Consider the following 8,379-nt stretch of genomic DNA (forward strand, 5'->3'; position numbering starts at 1 on the left):
TTTACTCAAAAGGAGGGAAACAATTATACGGAGACGTTTTATCCTATATCTAAAAAAGATTCTCTTCGTATCATTTTGGTATTGGTTGCTTATTCTTTACCTTGAATTGCAACAAATAAATATAAAAATAGTATTTTTTAATGGAGATCTTGAGGAAGAGGTTTATATGAAATATCCTGAAGGTTTCTCCTCTTGGTGAACACTTAGTTTATAAGCTTAAGAAGTCTATATACGATTTAAAACAAGCCTCTTGCTAATGATATTTTAAATTCTATGAAGTGATTTCTTTATTCGGATTTGTTGAAAATCCTATGGATCAATGCATATACCAGAAGGTCAATGGGAGTAAAATATGTTTACTTATTTTATACGTAGATGATATTTTGCTTGCAACCAACGATAAGGGTTTGTTGCATGAGGTGAAATAATTTTTTTCTAAAAATTTTGATAGTGAAGCATCTTATATTATTAGTGTTAGGATCAGGGTCAGCACTAAGAGGGGGGGTGAATTAGTGCAGCGGATAAAATCATGTCATTTTCGGAAAAACCTTTTCATACATTGAAAACCAATTATGAAAATATGCTTAGATTGAAAGCGTACGGTATTGAAGGCAGTAAGCTATTGAAGGGGTTTGCAATAAGGTAATAGCAAGAAGTAAATGCAAACCAGAGAAGACGGCAGTTTATAGTGGTTCGGTCAATTATGACCTACATCCACTCCTCGGATTCCTCTTCCGTCGAGGCCACCGACATCCACTAGAGGCCTTCCTTCAATAGGCGAAGGCCAACCACCTTTTACAACTCAATTCTCCTTTTACCGGGTTTAGGAGATAACCCTTACACCCCACTCACTCCTCTCTCAAATTATTCTAATACTTAGAACTATGAGAGGAGCTCACACAAGATTGTAGCAGCGTTTCTATACTTTTTTTCTCTCAATACTTATGAGCTTTAACCAGGGATGAGAGGGGTATTTATAGGCTTCATGTTGATTCAAACTTGGAGCCTAAAAACATCTCATCCTGGGTTCCTCGTGCACGGGCGATACCACCGCCTGTATTGGGCGGTACCACAATCCAGTGTCAGTCTTCGCTGACACTGCCCTGGGCGATACTATCGCCCAGGTCTGGTGGTACCACTGCTTGGGATGCAGTGCTGGGCGGTACCACCGCCTGACACAATCTCGAAGAGTGTGCCATGACGGTGAGTCTTCTTGGGGCACTGTTTGGACCTCTTATTGGGCCCAAAATAGTTCTTACATGGGCCTAGCTGGACCCTAATTAGGTTGGCCCAAATCCAATCCCAATTACTAACTACGATTCCTAAGACATATTCTAAGCTAAACAAATCCCTATGTCAATTCTTCCGGCGAGCTTCCGGTGATCTTCCGACGAACCTCTAGCGAACTCTCGGCAATGTTCCGACGGACTCCCGGCAAGCTCCGTGACTTCTCGGCTGGTTTCCGCAGAACTTCCAACGAACGTCCAGACTTCCGACAAACTCTCGAACTCCCAACGTGATCTCGATCCTGACTTCGGGACTTTATTTTGCTTAATGTCTTGCTATCGTAGTTAATCCTACACATGTAAAACATACTTCGATCTAGATAATTAATACTAAGCATTAATCAAGTTGTCTGGTATGTCATTGGTCCCTCAACTCTTCGTCTGATTCTTCGGCGCATCGTCCTCTCCTCTGGCCGATTGCCCAATCGGCCAGTTGACTCTGCAACTCCGATATCCTTAGCGCAATACCTGCTCTTCTTGGCCCGATGCCCGAATCCACGGCCCGAAGCCTTTTGTCGATATGTCGACCGATCCACCGACCCGACGTCCAATCTTTTGACATGTTCCTCCAACCCAACATGATTTTTTCTGCTTTAATTGTCTCATCCTGATCGAAGCATCCTGTGTCACTCAAAACGCAGATTAAAACATAAACACATATTGATTGGTTTCATCATCAAAATTTGAGATTCAACAATCTCCCCCTTTTTTATGATGAAAACCAATCGATGACGGAGTTAACCTTAACTCACGGAGTTTAAACAAACTCCCCCTATCAATATGGCTTATTGATAGAAACTCTTGGATTCAAAAATCCAAGCAACATGTCATGATAAAATCATAACATATAATCAACATACTTCTCCCCCTTTGTCATCAACAAAAAGGAGCAGTTCCAACTATTCATGTGTTTGGAAATACAAAAGTTCAAATCATTGCATGAAAAACATAACATCCATTTTTACCATCATGCAAGTTTGTAAGCTTAGATCATTTAGTAAGTATTACATCATGCAAGCTAGCAATTTTGAGATGTTAGCTAGCAATTTTGAGATGTTCAAGACAACAACTCTTGCTTCTTGAAATATGCAAGTTGCAAGCTAGCAAATTTTTGCTTCTTTTGCAATGTTTGAGCTAGCAATTTTAAAGATGTGTAAGTTGACATATTTGCTTTTCTTTGCGATAGGTAAAATAGCACTTTTGCTTCTAGAAATATACAAGTTAGCAATCTTTGCTTCTCTTTTCGAGATGAGCGAGCTAACATATTTTTGCATCTTTTTGACTTGCAAGCTAACAAGTTTACCTCTTTTCATGATGTCCATGCTAGAAATTCTTGCTCCCCCTTTGTTATTATCAAAAAGAAGGGAAGACCCTTTATATCAATTTTCAGATTATGACAAAGGTAAGTATCAATCTTATTTGTGCATCATTATATATTCGAATTAAAACATGTACAATTTCAAAAACCTTATTTTTCATGCACGATACCGAAAAATAAATCAATCATCATTAATGAGCATATCATACATAATACTCAAATATTAAAATTTTTAAGCATTTATCAACATGTTGATCATGATACCAAACATTCATCATTTAAAGCATTCATGATACACATCATATGAATTACATACATCATCATAAAAAAAAAATAAGTATCGCATGTATCATTCCATCACATGGACAATATCAAGAAGAGTCATAGTATGAAGAATCTTGATTCATAGAAAAATATGTATCAAATATCGAGAAATCAAGATGATGATGAGATGAAGACATTCCTATAGCCAAAAGATGTCACGTAAATGATCTCGATTTATGTATAATATCTCTCAATTATAACTCCAAAAAAAAAATCATGATTCATTTTGATAAATTTCAATAAGAAGATACAAGAACACATAGTAGGAGATCTTGATTCATAAATGATTTCAAGTTATAAATCATGAGAAATCAAGATGATGATTTCGATAAAACTCATTAAATTCAAATCATCAAAATCTCAACATTACTTTCGAGAGATTCATATAAATCAATAAGATAGAGAAAAAGAATTTTCAAGAACAATGCTTTTCTCTTTTTAGTTGTTTAAATTCATGTGATTTATTTCATTTTTTCCAAATAAAAATGTGTATAAACATTTAGGATCGAAAAATGAATTTCAACATAAAAACCATCAAGACTAATAAATCATAAAAATCATCATGTATAACTTTAAAATCTCATGCATAAAATTATCAATCATGGTATCAAAATATTTAATATTTTCATTACATCATTATGCATTACTTCAAATCAAACATGATTTCATTTAATCAAAATCGAGAAAGAAATCAACATGATACACATTATTACTTCTTAACCACATATAGCATGATTTCATAAGGCATTTTTAATCAAGTTCATTGTAGTCATGCATTTTTCTTTTTAGATAAATCTAACTTTTCATGCTTAGTTTCCGTACAAAAAGTCATGCATCATTCTTAAAATCGGAAGGCAATATGAAAATCATTAAGATATAAATCACTAAGATATACATTATTACTTCTCAAGCACATACATAGAATTAATCATATTTGTTGTGCAAGCATTAGATTAATATTTTATTATATTTTTATATAATTTTCATGATCATTTTTAAAAATTACTTAGAAGGATAAGCATGATTCCTAATTTTTTATATTTTCATTACATTATGCAATTTAAAAAATAATTTTTCTAAACTAAATAAAAAAAAAATACATCATGGAAAGCATCAAGTAATTTCAAAATAAACTAAAGGCGTTTTGATTACCTCAACGTCGAAAGTCGTTAAGGCGTAGTTTGCCGCCTCGCCTTTGTTGATTTTCTCCTCGTCTTCGGAGGAGCTCGATTCATCCCACTTTTTATTCTTCTTCTTGCGTTCAAAGCAAGTAGTTGCGTTCATTTTATTCTTTAATTTTTATTTTATGAACTTTTTAGATTTTATTTGTAGTTCAAGTTCACCATCACTTGAGCTTATGCTCGAGTGGTCTTCTTTTGTTCGATGTGCCAAATCCTTCCTGTTCTTTGGAAGGTGGTTCTCACATTCTTCACGTGCATTGTATGTCATTTCATAGGTCATCAAAGACCCGATAAGTTCTTCGATCAAAAAGGTATTTAAATTTTTTGATTCTTGAATAGCGATTACTTTTGAATCCCAAGTTTTAGAAAGTGATCGTAAAACTTTACTAACAAGTTCAAAATTCGAGAAACATTTGCCAAGAGCTTTTAAACCATTGACGATATCCGTAAAACGGGTGTATATGTCAATAACGGTTTCACTCGGCTTCATTCGAAAAAGCATGAAATCATGTATTAAAAAATTAATTTTTGAATCTTTAACTTTGCTAGTTCCTTCATACGTGATTTCAAGAATGTGCCAAATATCGAAAGCCATTTCGTAAATAGAAACCTAATTAAACTCGATTTTGTCTAAGGCACAAAATAGAGCGTTCATAGCTCTAACATTTAAAGAAAATATCTTCTTCTCCAAATTATTCCAATCATTCATTGGAAGAGAAGACCTTTTAAAACCAGATTCGACAATGTGCCATAAATTCAAATCCAATAAAAGCAAGAAAACTCTCATTCGAGTTTTAAGTGTAGTCTGTCTCATTTAAAAAGGGAGGACGAATGAGAGAGTAACCCTCGTGGTTGCCGAAAAGAGTCATTTCAATTTGGGTGTTAAACTAAATATGAAAAACGAGGCTCTAATACCAATTGTTAGGTTCAGAGTCGGCACTAAGAGGGGGGGGTGAATTAGTGCAGTGGATAAAATCACATCGTTTCCGGAAAAACCTTTTCGTATGTTGAAAACTAATTACGAAAATATGCTTAGATTGAAAGCATACGGAAAAGTATTGAAACCAGTAAGCTATTGAAGGGATTTGCAGTAAGGTAATAGCAGGAAGTAAATGCAAACCAGAGAAGATGGCAGTTTATAGTGGTTCGGTCATTCGTGACCTACATCCACTCCTCTGATTCATCTTCCGTCGAGGCCACCGGCATCCACTAGAGGCCTTCCTTCAATAAGTGAAGGCCAACCACCTATTACAACTCAATTCTCCTTTTACCGGGTTCAGGAGATAACCCTTACACCCACTCGCTCCTCTCTCAAACTATTCTAACACTTAGAACTATGAGACATAAGATTGCAATAGTGTTTCTATACTTTTTTTCTCTCAATACTTATGTGCTTTAATCAGGGATGAGAGGGGTATTTATAGGCTTCGAGTTAATTCAAACTTGGAGCCTAAAAATATCTCATCCTAGGTTCCCCGGGCATGGGCGGTACCACCGCCTGCGCTGGGTGGTACCACCACCCAATGTTAGTCTTCGCTGACACTGCCCTAGGCGGTACCACCGCTTGGGACACAGTGCTGGGTAGTATCACCGCCCAGACTAGCGGTACCATCGTTTGGCACCCTGCCAGCGGCGGTACAACCGCCCAGACTGGCGGTACCACCGCCTGACATAGTCTCGAAGACTATGCCATGACGATGAGTCTTCTTAGGGCACTGTTTGGGCCTCTTATTGGGCCTAAAACAATTCTTACATGGGCCTAGCTGGACCCTAATTGGGTTGCCCCAAATCTAATCCCAATTACATGCTAACTACAATTCCTAAGACATATTCTAAGCTAAACAAATCCCTATGTCATTTCTTTCGGCGAGCTTCCGGCGAACCTCTAACGAACTCTCGGCAATATTCCGGCGGACTCCCAGCAAGCTCTTGGACTTCACGACGATCTTCTTAGTGAGTTCCGACGAGCTTCTCTAGCAAGCTCTACGACTTCTCGGTTGGTTCCCGCAGAACTTCTGACGAACATCCGGACTTCCGATGAACTCTCGAACTCCCAACGTGATCTCGATCTTGACTTCGGGGCTTCATTTTGCTTCATGTCTTGCTATCGTAGTTAATCCTACACATGTAAAACATACTTCGATCTAGACAATTAATACTAAGCATTAATCAAGTTGTCCGGTATGTCATTGGTCCCTTGATGCTTCGTCCGATTCTTCGGCGCATCGTCCTCTCCTGCGGCCTATTGCCCAATCAGCCAGTTGACTCCGCAACTCCGATATCCTTAGCGCAATACCTGCTCTTCTTGGCCCGATGCTTGAATCCACGGCCCAGAGCCTTCTATCGATACGTCGACCGATCCACTGGCCCGACGTCCAATCTTCTGACATGTTCTTCCAACCCAACATGATTTTTCCTGCTTTAATTGTCTCATCCTAATCAAAGCATCCTGCATTACTTAAAATGCAGATTAAAATATAAACACATATTGATTTGTTTTATCATCAAAATATGAGATTCAACAATCAGTATTAAGATCCATAGAAATAGATCTCAAGGCATTTTAGGTCTATCACAAGAAACCTATATCAATAAACTTTTAGAAAGATTTTGGATGAATAATTGTTCACCAAGTATTGCTCCTATTGTGAAAGGTGATAGGTTCAATTTGAACCAATGGCCAAAGAACAACCTTGAAAAGGAATCAATGAAAAACATCCCATATGCTTTTGTCATAGGAAGCCTTATGTATGCTCAGGTCTGAACTAGACCTGATATTGTATTTGTTGTGGGGATATTAGGTCGATATCAGAGTAATCCAAGTATAAACTACTAGAGAGCTGCAAACAAAGTGATGAGGTATCTACAAGAAACCAAAGATTACATGCTTATGTATAGACATATAAACAATCTGGATGTGATTGGTTACTTAGATTTAGACTTCGTCGATTGTGTTGATTCTCATAAATCAACATTATGATATATTTTTATGATAGTTGGTGGAGTATTTCTTGGAGAAGCACCAAGCAGACCTTAACTACTACTTCTACCATGGAAGTTGAGTTTATCTCCTATTTTAATGCTATTTCACATGGTTTATGACTTAAAAGCTTCATTTCTAGGCTTAGAATCATGGATTCTATTTCTAGACCATTAAGAATTTTTTCTAATAATTCAGTTGCTGTCTTTATGGCTAAAAATAATAAAAGTCCAAGTCGAAGTAAACACATTGACATTAAGTATTTAGCCATAAGAGAACATGTAAAAGAAAAGAAAGTAGTCTTTGTGCATATTAGCATTGAATTAATGATTATCGATCATTTGACTAAAGGTATGCCACCTCTGAAATTCAATGATCATGTAAAGAAAATGGGACTTGGTTCCACTTTGTAATTATATTGAAACTCTTATATATATTGTGAAATTTTCTCATATATATTAATTTGAGAAAATATATTGATATTGAACAAAAAATAAACATAAGGTTTATTCATTAAGTAATATTATCACATTAAGATTAAGAAACTAAATATATCGTAATACATAGATGATAATACTCGCTCTTAGAGGGCTTGTTGCTATGATTCATGTATTTTTTTAAATTGTTAAATAAAAATTAATTCAAATTATTAAGCTAAACGTATAGACCAAGTGGGAGAATATAACCATTATTATTAAATATTTTATTTAATAATAATGTAACCGTTCTCATTAAGTTCATCATTCATTATAATCAATTTCTTCATTGGTTTAAATATTTTAGTTTTTCATTTAATCATTATTATTAAATATTTTATTTAATATTATTAAAATTTTTAATTATGGTTCAAACGTTACAATTTGAATTAATTCTTGAATGTTATGAGTTGGTGATAATAAATGTTCTTGATGGGAGAACATATATATAAACGAGAGCTTTGGTCCTTGGACTTAACATCTCTTTTAAGTCTAAAAGATTTTCTACACCATCTAAAGTGAGAGTTCTGAGTTCGAAAGTATCAAAATTCAAGAAGATATCATTGTTGAAATTCTTGATAATAATAGCTAAAGGTACATAATTTCGTTTCCATATTAGTTTTTCTTGTGTTTCTATTATAATAATTTAGAAACACATTTTGGTATAAAAAATTCTAACAAGTGCAACTAATCATGAAACTTTATATACTCTAAGCTATTTTTTATAACCAGATACTTATAAATTTCAAGATCTTGATTCCCGTTGCTTTTACAAAAGAAAGGAGGTAATGCACTATTCATCCTACTTCCAATT

Source organism: Musa acuminata, chromosome BXJ2-4 (assembly GCF_036884655.1).
Source record: "Musa acuminata AAA Group cultivar baxijiao chromosome BXJ2-4, Cavendish_Baxijiao_AAA, whole genome shotgun sequence".
In the NCBI taxonomy this organism is placed as follows: domain Eukaryota; kingdom Viridiplantae; phylum Streptophyta; class Magnoliopsida; order Zingiberales; family Musaceae; genus Musa; species Musa acuminata.